This window comes from Vespula vulgaris, chromosome 5, assembly GCF_905475345.1.
Source record: "Vespula vulgaris chromosome 5, iyVesVulg1.1, whole genome shotgun sequence".
Lineage (NCBI taxonomy): Eukaryota > Metazoa > Arthropoda > Insecta > Hymenoptera > Vespidae > Vespula > Vespula vulgaris.
Window position 1 is genome coordinate 8,524,869 of NC_066590.1, and position 15,684 is coordinate 8,540,552.

General features: G+C 32.8%; 1 protein-coding gene across 1 annotated transcript in view; it reads right to left on the bottom strand.

Moving 5' to 3' along the window:
* LOC127064002 (alpha-mannosidase 2) overlaps positions 1–15,497 on the bottom strand; it is a 192,300-nt gene extending 176,803 nt beyond the window's left edge. The window contains exon 1 of the mRNA XM_050994452.1: positions 12,667–15,497. The gene's annotated coding sequence lies outside the window, so the exon portion shown is untranslated. The remainder of the gene's footprint in view (positions 1–12,666) is intronic.
* Between the last annotated feature and the right edge of the window lie 187 nt (positions 15,498–15,684).

Consider the following 15,684-nt stretch of genomic DNA (forward strand, 5'->3'; position numbering starts at 1 on the left):
AGTTTACATAACACGACGTTTTTAACCGTATCGGTAATTTGGTCGAATCGATGTCAATCAATTGTAACGTTGACATATTTACATTTTGATTTTTAACCGCAGGCTCTCACTCTTCTCTCACAAATTTCTGACTACTTTGATTCTCTTTTCCTTGGTTCTCTTGAACGATTGAACGTCAAGTGGCCATAATCAATACTGTATCTACCGATAAAACAATCGAATCGTTCGAACGCTATCATTCCAACGATATATCCGTTATCTTATAATAAAATAAAAAGTTTAAATAAAATGAATGCCATTTCTTACCGAATTATCGCATGTTATTTTTACTGGAAAAACTGGATGTCAAAAATTCCTAAATTCATACGATCGACAGACGTGACTATATTGGCAACATGGACATATACGTATAAAATCTATGGTAAAACGATTTATCAGGAAAAAAAGGCAAAAAAAAATAACCTGGCTTCTTAGGATGACAATTTTTACACTGGTTGCATATTGTCAGTCAATCGTCTGTTACTTCAATTGACAAAAGGTTAAAAACATGGCGATTAAACATGGCGACTCAAAACTTATCAACATCGTTAGAGATCGCTGATCGGTCGAATTTCGAATATATCGAACCTGATTATTATTATTAGTTCAAAGTTAAGAGTTAAAAGTCGTGGAAAACGTGTGTTTTATTCGATGGATTTCATTGGTCACCACGATCATCTATGAGTCGTCAATCTCGGTTTCTACGGTCGTCTGACGGACTCATAATATTCTCTTAAATAAAATGCTTGACAAGGACGACTGATCGACATTGCTACGCAGTGGATCTTAAAGAACAAAAAAAAAGTAATCAAACATTAAGAATCTCCCCTCTCAAACGTATAACGCTTAAGTAGAGAATCTCCTCTTTTGACGGAAATAGCTTCGCCGAAAAGTCGATTAAATTTCTCGATCACACGCTCTGAATATTCAACGACCTTCTTTGAAATATTCCTAAAAGCGATGACACCGTACTCTCGTCCTCTTCTCGATTACGACGACGACGACGACGATGAGGACACCAGTACAGTATTTTTCCGATAAAATTAATTACTACTTCATATTGTTTTATTTCTTTACCTCCATTAATTGAGAGAAAGGAAATAAATAGGAAATTAAAAAAAAAAAAAAACAAACAACAAAGAAAAGGAAAAAGAAAAAGAACTAGTTACTCTTTTTAAGACGTCGTAGAAAAAGAATCCTGGGTGGTAAAAAAAGAGGGAAAAAAAAGAAAAAGAAAAAAGAAACAAAAAAAAAAAAGAATCTTCGTTCAAGAAAAAGGCACTATACTTCTCAACCCTATTCCCTTCGTCCCTTTCCTCTCTTATCCTTTCTTTTAATTTAATTTCATTGTATTGCTATGAATTGGAGTTGCTAACAAGAGTAACGTTTCAGAGGTAGGTATCTCACAAGCTTTTCCTTTCTTTCTCTCTCATTCTCTCATTCTTTCTCTGGGTTAGAAAGAGTTCTCTCTGATGTCATTTAATTCCACGGACGTCGACGGACCAAGAGTAGGAAGGAGTAGTTTCGTTTCGAGCTACCTCAGTTCTCTTGAGGAAAAAGGAACCATGTTTTCTTTGGGTCTCGCGCGCGCACACTCTTTTACTCTCTGATAATAATTATCACTAACGCACGTATACAGGTATTACAAAGGAATAAAAAGAGAGAGAGAGAGAGAGAGAGAACTCTGTTCAGTGAGCACGAAAAAAAAAACTCTAAAGAGAAATACTACAATTCTCGCTTCTTTAACATCGGAGAGGACACACTCGCGTGCCGGTTCACTTATTTAATTTATTAACTACGCTAATAAATTCAGAGTGTTACTAATTATCTTAACGAAAGTAGAACGCTCATTGAGAATCATATATCTTCTTTTATTACGAGTGTTGATAATGCAACGATCTATATTACAACGCGGATCTCATAAAAGCGTAAATATTAAAATAGAAATTGTAATGTCGAGAATTAAAATAGGTTAGGAGGATGAAATTGAAAATTTATACGAATTTCCTGATATATATATATACATATGAAATTCGTAAAAAAATGTATATATAAAATCAATGCCGTAAGAAATTTTAAATCGAAATTTTTACGTTTTAATTGTTCGAACTGAAAGGAATAAATATTTTTTAACGAGTATATAATAAAATATAAAAATAACGATAAATTCTAATTTACCTTTTTTATGCTATGAACCAACGTTGAATCCAAATGTCCGTTCGATCGAGGTTTCCCTATTTTCTATCGTACGATAACGAAACGATTTTAATTTGATAATAACGACGATATTATTATGAACGAAATCACGGATCCTTCAAATATCGCGATCAATTCTGGATTAAAAAATCAAGAAGAAAGATCGATCTATTTTCGATTGATCAAACCCCTATGAAAACATATTCACGAGAGCAAGTTTGACTTTCCATGTTTAATTCACGCCTCTCTCACGGTTAACGCATGCCTCCAACAAATTTGCATGTATAAGCTTGCGTGCTCACAATACATACTTGTAAACACACATATACACACACAGACGTATACCTGACGTGTTCACGCGATACATGGGTGTGTTTTCGCGAGTGTGTAAGAGCACACGAATAAATGTATTTACTCAAGGGCAGGGATACATGGACTCTGGAGTATATGGAGTCGGAAAGAGAGAGAGAGAGAGAGAGAGAGAGACGGGGGAATAGAGGGAGAGAGAGAGGGAGAGAGGGTGAACTGAAGGCCGAGGAGTGCCATCCAATATATTGCATTACAGGGCACCTATCGATTTGCTGGGAGCTATCAGCTTTCGTTGCTAGGCGATATCTCGATGATATCCACGAAAAGAGAGAGAGAGAGAGAGGAAGTTAGAGGGGAGAAGTTGAATGGACAAGATAGAAAGCAAGAGAGAGAGAGAGAGAGAGAGAGAGAGAGAGAGAAAGTTAACATAATTCGAAGCAAATCCTTCGAGACGAAACCGGCATGGATCGAATTCCTTCGTGACCCGAAGAAATTGCGAAGAAATGCGAAATGAAATATTTTCAAGTATAGAAACCACTCTATTAAGTACCAAATAACTCGAGGTTAAGAATATCGAAAAGAAAAAGAAAAGGAAAGAAAAGAGGAAAAAATGTCTCTTATTAATTGAACGATCTCTCGAAAAGTCGATTAAAAATTTCCCATTTAAATTTCCCGCGAACGCCCGGTGATAATTCGTAAAGGTCGTATGTACTCTTCTATCGACATATCGAACAAGACATATAACTCGAAACTCACTCGGAGCTACGAGTTACGACCGTAAGCACGATAATTACAGGAGAAAATAGCAGATTATCGGTAACGACTCGATATGTGAACCACGTAAATCACCGTTCAGTTTGACAGATTAATGTTTCCTAGCTTGCACGTTCGGAAAATGAACGTTTACGCGCGAAACTGCCGATCTCCCGCGCGCGCGCATTTCAAACAACGGCTACGATAGAACACCGCTAGTATTAACGATCCCATCGTCAGACGCGCCAACTCGTTTCGCCGACGTTATTGCCGAAATTAATGTCCCGAATTTGTTCAAACGTTCAATCGATCTGAAATTCAAAATGACGATAATCTATTCTCTTATATTTATCGCTCGTAGAAAACAATGAATAAACACTTTTACAAGACTTCACGTATATTTATGATTTTCGAAAGAAATAAAACAAGAAAATAAATATATATGTTATATATAAATATATATAATAAATATATATAAAACAAACGTGTGTATGTGTGTGTGTGTAACAAATATATATATATATATATACATATGTATATATATATATATGTGTGTGTGTAAAAAAAGCTTTTATTTTTTAATATAGAACACTTATTTATTAGTTAATTAAATTATGATTTAAAAAAAGAGAGAGAGAGAGAGGACATTATTAACTGGTAATTAAATGATCATGATTAATAATTATGATCGTATTTGTAAACTTAATTTATGTACTTATTATTATTAATCGAACCCTCATTTAATTTTATAACCCTATGTTATAAAATTCTAAGAAGTAAAAAAGAATACTCGATAATAATGCCATTTTGCATTTTTTGTTTTGAATGAATGAAATTCAATTTCGGATCGCACGTGTACCATTCCAAGATTGGACCGTCGGGCCGCAGATGTTCGTAATCTTCAACATTGAGAAAAAGTCTTGAGCAAATTTTTATCCAGGGATTAACGACTTCCACATCAGAAGATTCCGCGAGATATATCGATTAAATCTTCGGATTCCTTTTTTTTGAACTCGATCATCGCATTTGCAATCTCGAAAATAATAATCATTGATCCTAATCGTAATGAAATTAATTTAATTAACAATTATAGTTAATCGTATTCACTGGAAAAAAAGAAAAGAAATTGGAACCCACGAAGTCTACAGAAAAGAAAAAATAAATAAATAAAAGAAAGAAAGAAAGAAAAGAAATAAATAAGATGAAAAAAAGAATATATATAATACGATTTAGGAAAGAAACATTAAATAAAAATTAACTAAACCGCATAAATAAATACGCTTTCCTAATTACTTTCATATTTCTAATGGAATATTTTAATAGTCTTGCAAATTCCTATTACCGAGAGTCGTGAATTTATAATAAATATTATAATAAATGAGGAAGTATTATCAGCGTTCTCGATTTAACCAACGTCGGACTTTCGAGCAATCGAGGATATTAAAAGGTACGAGCGTTTACTTTAAATCGTTTCCCTCGTCATCATTGTCGGCTAAAAACGATTAAAATGGCGTCGCCAAACGAGCGTCCGCAGCACGATAACGACGTCCATTAATAATTTCAAACAAAACGCTCGGCTTGTCTCTTTCACCGAGCGTACGAACATTCGTTCGTCGAATTCTTTCACGTTCGACCTCGTTTGAGAAGGAATCGTGGCGATTACCGAACCGTTCTCAACTTGGTTACGCGATCGCTGTTCAAAGGATAAAAAAGGAGAGAATTTCGAAATTCTCGAAAAGTCGAAAGGCTTTAACACATGCCATCACGTGATGACCGAACGTTCAACTTTCGATCTCTTCCTTTGATGGATATCTCGCGATCAATCACTCCTACAATTGAATATATCCATTGATTCTATTTCTAACAAATAATTCACATATTATAAAATAATATATTATTTTCCCGTAAGGTGATTTAATTTTAGAAATAATCAATTGTTTCGTGAAATCAAATCATAAGATCTATATTGTTTTATAGACATGCCTGCCAAGCGTTAGATATTACAAAACATCCTATATAATAAAATAAATGTATAATTTCAAGGAGATACGATCATACAATTACATTCCATAACGATCCGGTTTTTTTCCCCCTTTGCATTTCCGTTTCGAATAATTGTAATAACATAACTAATCGATTACGTGTGACGGATAAAGATAATCGAATGTTAAATGGAAATGGCGAAATAGGAATTGAAGGTTTTTTAAAACGAAAGAGAACGTGTATAAGTACGTACATATACATACATACATACATACATACATATAATAATATATAATATATATAACATATATATAACGTTATTTAGATATTTTATATATATTATATATATGTAATATATATGTAATAAATATATACATATAGTATAATAATATATAATATAATATGTTATTTATACATTTTATATATATTAAATATATATATATATGTATATTAAATATAGGTGTATATATAATAAGAAATAAAGAATAAAGAATCGAGGGTCAGCAATATATATATATATATATATATATATATATATATATATATATGTATGCACCTTGCGAAAGTAATATTAACAACAAAGGCTGTATATATCCCAGGGTCGAGAAAGGTACTTCGCGAAGGAGTCGAGCTCCCTGCATAAATACATAACGCGTGCGAGTTGCACCTGTAAATACATAGGACACGCACACATAAAGAAGACACACGTACACACGTACGAACGCATGGACATGGAGAATGTAGTAGCAGATACGTAGGTAGGTAGCTAGATAGGTAGGCAGGTAGATAGGTAGGTAGCTAGGTAGGTAGGTAGGTAATACACATAGCGTATAGAAGAGGTATCGACGGAAATGCAGGTGCACCGTGCAAATATCGAAACGATGCATGAAGAAGGAAAACTTCCTACCCTAAGGAACAACTTTCCAAGTGGAGGAAACTGTTGAAACCTGATCATGATTACCTAGTATAACCTATTAATTTTAACATGATTAATGGCTTATTATTAATTGGATCCTATCGATATCGATTTTATACGTCTTCTAACTAATACGATGATTGAACTCATCTATCCTCTTTACCATTAATAGCAATTAAGAAAAGGAAGATAGAAAAAAGAAAAATGAATGAATCAACGAATGAATGAGTGAATTAATTAATTCATTCATTAATTAATTAATCGATGAAAGAAACGTAGAAAAATAACAGATAAGTTAACAACATTAAATAAAACACGCTGCTTTAAAGGCTAAAGTTCCAAGAAGGAGTAACAACAACGTGAGGTATTTTAGCAGCTATTCCTCCTCTAAAATTCCTAAGGAAACTAATTCTCTTGAGTAGAGAGAACTAGACACCGGACAGGAAGAGTTTTCTCCTCGTATCTCGTGACACGAGAAATTTCCGTTTCATCGAGCTCTTGTCTCTTGTCTCTTTCTCTCCCACCTCCCACTCACCCCTCTCTATCTATCCTACTCATACTCTCTCTCTCTCTCTCTCTCTTTCTCACACACACACACTCTCTCTCTCTTATACTCTTTCTCTTTCACACAAACACAAAAACAGAGAGAGAAAGAGAGAGAGAGGCAAAGGGAGGGAGAAAGGAACAAATGGACCTACAGACAGAAAGAGAGAGAAAGAGAGAATTTCGTGAACGACAAGAAGTCGTCGTTGTCCCTTGAAAATGAAAAATTTACGAGCTTTACCATACCCCTTCTCCTACCCCCTCCACCACGATAGAGTTTCGTATGCCTTTCGTTCGACGCGTTTGACTTCGCCAAAATTCCGAACCGCATTTTCGTCGAGTGAAACGCATTTCATCGGCCTTCCACAGAGACTCGTATTTCGCCTTCTCTTTCTATCTATCTATCTATCTATCTATGTATCTATCTATCTATCTATCTAACTAGGTAGCTAGCTATCTATCTAACTATCTATCTATCTTTCTCTCATTCCCTGTCTCTTTCCATCTATCCCTTTTTTTTTTTTTACTTTTTATCTTTTCTATTTCATCGGTCGTCGACGATAAATTGAGAATTTATTGCGGCACTGTACTTACAGTTGATGAAAAATATTTTATTCATATCGATAGAAAAAGAGAGAGGAAGAGAGAAAGGGAAATGGAGAAAGAGAACGAGAGAGAAAGAGAGAGAGAGAGAGAGAGAGAGAGAGAATAAAATGAAATTAATTTTACTGTAATACGATTAACAATTACGTAATACAAAATACAATATAACGTATCGTTACGTACGATGTAAAATAAAAATCAACAAATATTTGATATACGTTGAACGTATAGAAAAATAAAAGAAAAAACACTTTTAAGTAAACTTCGAACGATTCGAAATAAATATGAAACATTCTGTTATATATACATATACATACACACACACACACACACACACACACACAGAGTATAGAAAAAAATACGGGGAGGCAAGAAGTTAGATATAATAATAATATATAATATACGTATAATCTACTACAGAAAAAGCTGTAAAAAAGATATAATCGATACTGCCAATCAAAAATTTAAAGAGCTGTAAATTAAAAAGAATTGAGAAAGATAGAATAGAGAAAAACGAATTTCCATTTTTATTTCCTATTCCTCGCGAATAATAATAAAAATATTAATAATCTCTTAATTAAACGATAAGAATGTTTCTTCTTTTTTCTTCCCATTTTCTTGTTGCGTTATAACGGATGAAAGAAGGAGAAAGAAAAACAAAAAGAAAAAGAAAAATGAAAGTTGGAAAGAAAAAGAGTCGTTCGATATATTAAAAAAACTTACGAGTTAATACACTTAATAAAGAAAAAAAAAAAGGAAGAAAGAAAAATAAAAAAAGAAGAAGAAGAAGAAGAAAACAGAAAAAAGAAACTGAGTAAGCGCCGTATAAACAGCAAAAGCTATTATGAAAATTTCACCGTTTCTAAAAAGAGTAGTGACTTTCCAAGTTTTTATTATGGTTATCTAGAGCTGACCGGTAGAAAGCGTAAAATCTATCCTAATAAATGACTACATAGAACACAGATACAAACATACATCATTGAAGAGAATCTATGCGATAAACACGAATATATAACATCCAGGATAAATCTCGAAACTACAATATATTCCTTATCGAAGAATCGTTCTCTAACGACCTGTTATAGAGAATCTATTTCCTGTTATGTATGTTATTTTTATCGAGTCGCATTCTGTCGTAGACAGAAGCAAACAACCGAGATAATTCTGAGAATCGCTAAATCGAGGATAAGATAAAAAAAAAAAAAAAGAAAGAAAAAAAAAGAAATAATTGATGAGAACTACGAAGAAACAATATAATTAAAATATTTCAAACAATTAATCTACGTATTGATGTATCAGACAAATTATGAAACTAAGCTAATTAAAAAAAGTTTTGTACGATTTACATTGTTTTATGATAATTAACTATAAAGGAAAAAATTAAAAGATTTCTTATGAAATCATATATATATATATATACACATACACACAGCAGTAGCTTTAGTTTTATATATATATATATATATATATATATATATATATATATATATATATAAAGCCACTTTTTATAATCATCAGCTGATATAAAAACGCTTTTAAAGTAGCAAAACTGTAATCAAAAGTTATAATTAAAATTTAACGATTAAAAAGCACGAGAAAATATAACAACAACAAAGGCTCTATAAAAAATCACTCACCCTACTGTCAATCCAGATTTTACGTAAAATAGAAGCTTCGTAGGAATATCCATCGTTAATTAAAGCGATTTATATATAAAACGTTTTCGAGCTTGTTAACAATAAAAAAAAAAAAAAAGAAGAGAGAAAGAGAACAAGAACAGAAAAAAAGGAGACAAAAAAAACTGTCGATACAATCGATAAATCATTGGAAGCTAGTGAAAATAAAATTTTGAAAATATAAAAGATACGATGCTTTCTGTAGAAGCACGCGTCTGACCTTGAAATCATCGAGCCATTAAAAAAGACGACATATTTTTTCGTCACGAGGAAAAGAAAGACAAAGAGAGAGTGAGAAAGAGAGATAGAGAGAGAGAGAGAGAGAGAGAGAGAGAGAGAGAGAGAGAGAGAGAAAGAAAGAGAGAGAGAAAGATGGACAGGAACGTGAGATTAAATGAGTTCGTGGAACTCTACGTTAGAATTTTTTTCCTCAAACAAAATATTTACCGAACGTTTTCTCTTTATGATATATTACGACGTAATTCAATTTTGATTGGAATAGAAAAATAGTTGGATTTCTTCTTACATCTACTTTACTGTATAAACGTTTTATACAAACCCATTAATATTAAATAACTTTGTAATTTATCGTACAATACGTTTATGAATTATACTTGTAGAAAAATAGTTGAATTTTTTCCATACATCTACTTTATTGTATAAACGTTTAATACGAATCCATTAATATTAAATAACTCAATACGTTTATATATTATAAATATAAACTATACTTTCCATAAATAACTAAATAACATCGCTATCGATTCGTACAAGATTCAAATGGGAACGATCTGGATCATTATTCGTCATATACAAAAAGAATAAAAATACACTGACAAAATAAAAGAAAGAAAGAAAAAGTAAAACTGAATGAATGAAAAAGAAAAGAAAAAAGAAAAAGAGAGAAAAAAAAACAGAAAAATTGAATATAAAACTCATTATTCACGCGCTCTCGTCGGTAGCTATCTTTTTGCGGATTTTATCGAAATTCCAAAGAGAAACAAGAAAGTGAGCTGTGATTGGTCGACGTACGTACGATTGAACAGACAGTTTAAATATTTGAAAAATAGAAATGAAAGGCCTCGACGATATGAACGAATCGATCGAAAGGATTAAGATACGTTTATTAGTAATAATGATAGAGATAGAAACAGACAGAGAGAGAGAGAGAGAGAGAGAGAGAGAGAGAGAAAGAGAAAGAGAGAGAGATCGGATCGATGAACGTGTAATTGCTGCTCGAAGGGAAAACGCTGGCAAAGCTGAGTATCGTCGATGCTGCTGAAGTAACACGTTCGTCCCACCCTCGACAGGCTAATAACTTTTCCAAGAGAAGTTAATTAATACTCTCCTCTCTTTCTTTCTTTCTTTCTGTCTTTCTTTCTGTCTTTCTTCCTTCTTTCTCTCTCTCTCTCTCTCTCTCTTTCTTTCTCTTTCTTTCTCTATCTCCAACTCAACCCACCAACAAACGAAGGACGATCGAGTGAGTTCGTTACGAACGAACCGGAGATGAACTTCCGTAGGATTCACCATCAATGATCCTTTTTATCATTTCTTTCTCATACGTATGAAAATCGAAAAACGATGATAACAATAACAACTTATCCATTATGGACGTTTCATAAATTAAAAAGAAAAAAAAAAGAAGAACGAAGAAACATTGAAGTTCTACGGCTAAATCTTGTTTTTCTTTTTTCGTTTTTATTTGTTTTTTTTTTTTTTTTATTATTATTATTATTTTCAATATTTTTCAATTTTGTTCATTCATCGGCAATTATCATAAAATTTATTTCTTCGAATATATTCATCATTTTCGTCAAACGTATCATTCCATTGATCTTCGTATTTATTTAAAAGGTGATTGTAATCATTGTTTAGTTTCGTCTACGATTCTCGATGGTAATATGGTAATATTTGATATTGAAAAATATTTTCTATTTCGTTCCTAAGGACGTTCGAAAACTTATTTACAATTGTCTATGATTAAAAAAAAAAAAGAAAAAAGAAATTGAAAAAGAAAAGTCAATGAAATTATCAACATGTATTACGAAAAAGCGAAAGTGTGTGTTCGAACAACTTGTATTGAGAATATACATAAAGATTAGATACATTGGCTAGATAATTTTATTCGTCATCCTGTATAAGCGAAATTTGATTAATGATACAAATTCGTAAATATTTCTATTCGGATCCTTTCGAATATCTCCGAAATAAAAAAAGAAAAAAAGAAAAAAAAAGAAACTGCTTATCTAAAATCACTTTCTAAACTTGTCCTTGATTAAAGATACAAAAACAAAACAAAACAAAAGAGAAAAGAAAGAACCAAAAAATAAATAAAAAGAATAGAGAAATATTGGAATGACCGTAGCACGAAATATTCACGTTAACTGTTACAGAGAAAACTGGTTTCTATAATCTAAATCTCGTTGAATACTCGCGAAGCAACCTCTTACTAACGTTGTTATCGACATAACCTCAAATATTACGCAATCGAAAATAGCGAAGATTTTATTATTTGGACGGGGTGCTTTACCTCAGCTGGACCTTCACGTCAAATCAAAGTTACGAAGGTTACTAATGTATAAGACGTTCTTCGTTTATAATACAGCTTCCGAGAAACAGAGTCTTTGTTTTCCTCTACCACAACAAAACACAACACGATTCAAAGCGTGAAAAGCGTCACGAACGAGGAAACTCGTTAACGGTTTTTCCTCACGAATCTTTGATATTCCTAGAGTCGTATATACGTATATAATGATAACATATTGTTAGATCTAAGAAACTTAAAAGAAAACGAAATTGTACGATTTGAATTAATAATTATTATAAGATTATATGATTTCAACTTATATGTGTTTCATATTAAAATTATATGATTTATTATAAATTAACAAAAATATATATATATTAAAATGTTAAAATTATATGATTTAAAAAAAAAAAAGAAAAAGAGAAAAAGAGAAAAGTAAAAAATAAAAGATCATTGGAGAACGAAACGACAAATTCATTTGTAATTACGATTGCTCGATTATTTTCGTTGAAAATGAAAAGAATGTTTATTGTGTCGTGATAAAAAAAAAAAAAGAAAGAAAGAAAGAGAGAGAGGAAAAAGTCTTACTCTATAACAAATGCGATTATTAAAACTTATTCGTAAATTAGGTTATACGTAATCACGCATTCTTTTTCGTTGGAAAATTGAAAATCATACGATTTATGATAATAGTTATAATAAATGTTAAGTTAAATAACTTTTTATTCAAACGTAATAATATATCGACGATCGCAACGTCGATTTCGTGATTACGTGTTTGAAATGAAAATTGTAGAACAATAGAAGTTCGTTTTGAGGAATCGGCGCGCAATTTGAATTGTTTCGCTGAAGCATTTGCGATCTTATTGTTATACGTAATATGGGACGAGCTACAAACGTGATACGTTCGAATAGAGGTCGAATAAAAGAAAATATTATATTCGATATTCATTAAATATTACATTAAACATATATTATATTAAACGAGTAATTACGACTTGGATTAATAAAAGCGTCTTCGTACAAAGATAAAAAAAAAAGAAAAGAAAGAAAGAAAAACAAGATGTAACGATAGAAAAAAAAATCTTTTCGATCGTTCGTGAAAAAACAGGAACACTTACCGAAGTCGTTAAATCATATTGTCCAACGAAGAGAAACGTCCTTTTCGCGATGAAAATATCGGAGCTATCGGTTATCCAGTAAGGACAAGGAAGGTCAAGAAGCGAAGAAAAAAAGATGACTGGCTGTTCTTCTCTCGACGATCTCTCACGGAGCCACGAAAGATCCTCGAACTTGAATCTGCTTGAATCTCCTTCCTCGAGATCTTTGTTCACATAAACGGGAGAGGCAGAGAGAGAAGGAAAGAAAGAGAGAAAGAGAGGAAGAGAGAGATAAAGAAAGGAAGAGAAAAGGAAGAAAACAAGAGAATAAAATAGAAAGAGATAGATAGAAGGCACTTAAAAAGAAAGAAAAAAAGAAAGAAAGAAAGAAGGAAAAAAAGAAAATACTGGAAGATAATCACAGCTAAAAATGAACTAACAGCCGGTTTCGAAGCACGCGGCGTTGACAACGAGTAGTTAGGTTTGCCCTAACCTAAACCGAGAGCTTCGGCTACATAGGGGTGGTAGGTCGTTCGCACGAGAAAGACAAGGACAGAGAAGAGGAGAGAGAGAGAGAGAGAGAGAGAGAAAGAAAGAGAGAAAGAGAAAAGTGACGATAGTTTATGAAAGAGAGACAATAACACAGAGACACACAACACGGAAAAGGTTTGAATAAGAAGCACGACGAAAGGTAGTAAAAGGCTACGAACACGATCGTCCTTTCTTCTTGTAATATCTCGCGAGGATAACAGAGAGAAGCGAAACTTCTCTACGACGAGGCATCCGTCGAAGGACTGCCGTCCAACCCGCGCGCCCCTCTGCTTCACCCCCCTCCATTGTACCCGATGCTACGCCGTGGAGCTGGAGTGGGGGTAACGCGATGCTCCATTGGTGGGGAGTCGCAACCCAGCGAGAGAGATTCCCAGACCTTTCGTCGGCCAGGTGGCGCAAGGCTTGCTAAGGGGAAGTACGAGCGAAAGAGTGAGACAGAAAAACACGGCGCCAACAACGGCATCGCCCAATCTCAGAGAAAGCGAGAGGGATGATATCGGGCCAGGTACGTACACGTCGTATTCGTTGCCACCGTACTCGATTTTTATTTAAGAATGAAAACTACATTGTCTCTACTGTTTCTTTCTTTCTTTCTTTATGTTTGTTTTCTCTTAGTTACGATTATTAAATAACGATTACACGTAATTGTAATCTTGTTTTTTAGGAGTATTCGTTTTTTAATTATTGTCCCGTAACAGAGACGTTTAACAAGTATGGATATAACGTTACAGGTGATAATCTTTTTTTCTTTTTTTTTCCTTTCTTTTCTTTTTCTTTTTTTTTTATTTTTTACAGTGTTGTTATAAGTGGGATTAGTGTTTTTGTTCGACTGTGCAGAAACTGTTTCAGAAAAGATAAAATGTAGATTCGGTTTAGGTCGCTTTTGAATATGTTCGAGAAGTTTGTTCGATCGTAGATTGTAGGGTTCCCGTTTCGAAAGATGTCGGTACTGATCCATGGTTAAGTCGGTCGTTTGGTGGGGTTAAAGTTGAGGAGAGAACGAGAGAAAGAAAGAGAGAGAGAGAAGGAGAAGGAGAAAGAGAAAGACAAAGAGAAAGAGAAAGAAAGAACGGCCACCGCGAGTCGAACGACTGGTCGAGTTTGCGCACTGGACAAAGTATGACCGAAGTATGAACTTTTTCCGTGTTCCACTGAGGTCGACCGTGCGCCTTGTAACTGTCACAGGTATATCTTTCTTATGTTTCCTGATCTACCTTACCGACCTAACTCTCTCACTTACCAATGAATTTTACAAGTAAGCTACTTCGAACGTCCCAACGAACTTTACGCACTACGTTCATTACAAGTATCGAATTATTAAATAGTTTTACGTCCAACTAATTACAAGGTATTATTTGCTAGTTTAATTTATAATATAATACATTCTTTCATGTTTGATTAATTACGATATAATCGTTTAAGAATTTAAATAAATTAGAAAATTGAGGTTATTTTTCTTCTCGATCTTAGATATAGAGTCATTTATAAAGGTACATTTACAATTACGTAAAAGTATGTTGATTGTGTTACGCGTTGAGTAATCAATTACAAAATTGGTGTATCTATAATGTACTGGAATATTAAATTACTCGAATACTTTAAGCTCTAGTTACGATCGCATAGTTCGTGTAGTACGAGAACTCGTCGGGGTCAAGTTCGCAAAAATGTTACGATCGATCGGCGTTACAATCGAGTTTCTCACGGTACGATCTAAAAGTATTCACGAAGGAAATCGCGATCGAATCAAAGGCACACCCTCCTATTTATTTTTCATGTTCGTGAAATGTTAGTAGGTCTGTTATACGCTATACGAAGAAAGGTTTTACTTTGAACGACGAATACGTCTGATTATTCTCGATCGTGCTATTTTAACCTCAATTTAACGCTCCATCGGCATGTTCATTGATTCGAATTAAATTTTTATAAGCTTCTTTTAGAAGATATTAGTATTAAAATCATTAAGATGTCTAATGATTCGATTATTTTTGTGCGGTAATCAATAACGTTATAAATCGCGAGAAAATACGATGAATGTTATATTTTAACCATAAGATTATTCTCTTTTTGTTATCGTGAATAACGAAAAGAAGAAAAAAGCAAATAAAACGTTCACAATAATGTTTTCGATAAATAATCTTCGTCGTTGATATTAATTAGCGTGTTAAATATTCATTTACATTCTAAATAAGTAAACAGTAGCTTCGATTACTCGATCGATAATAGTAAATTAAAAAAATGATCGATTCTATGCGTTCTAGAGGGCACTACTTATGTTCGAATTTTTGTAAATATAAAAAAGAAAAAAAAAAAGAACGAAGCAGAAATTTATCGAATTTAAATTATATGATAATTACGTGATTATGTTATAATTATATTTACACGTTATATATACATTTTTATTATCAAACTATATATTTATATATTAACGGGATTAATTAACGAGTTAATTTTATATTTATATATTACATATAAATTTTTATTATTATA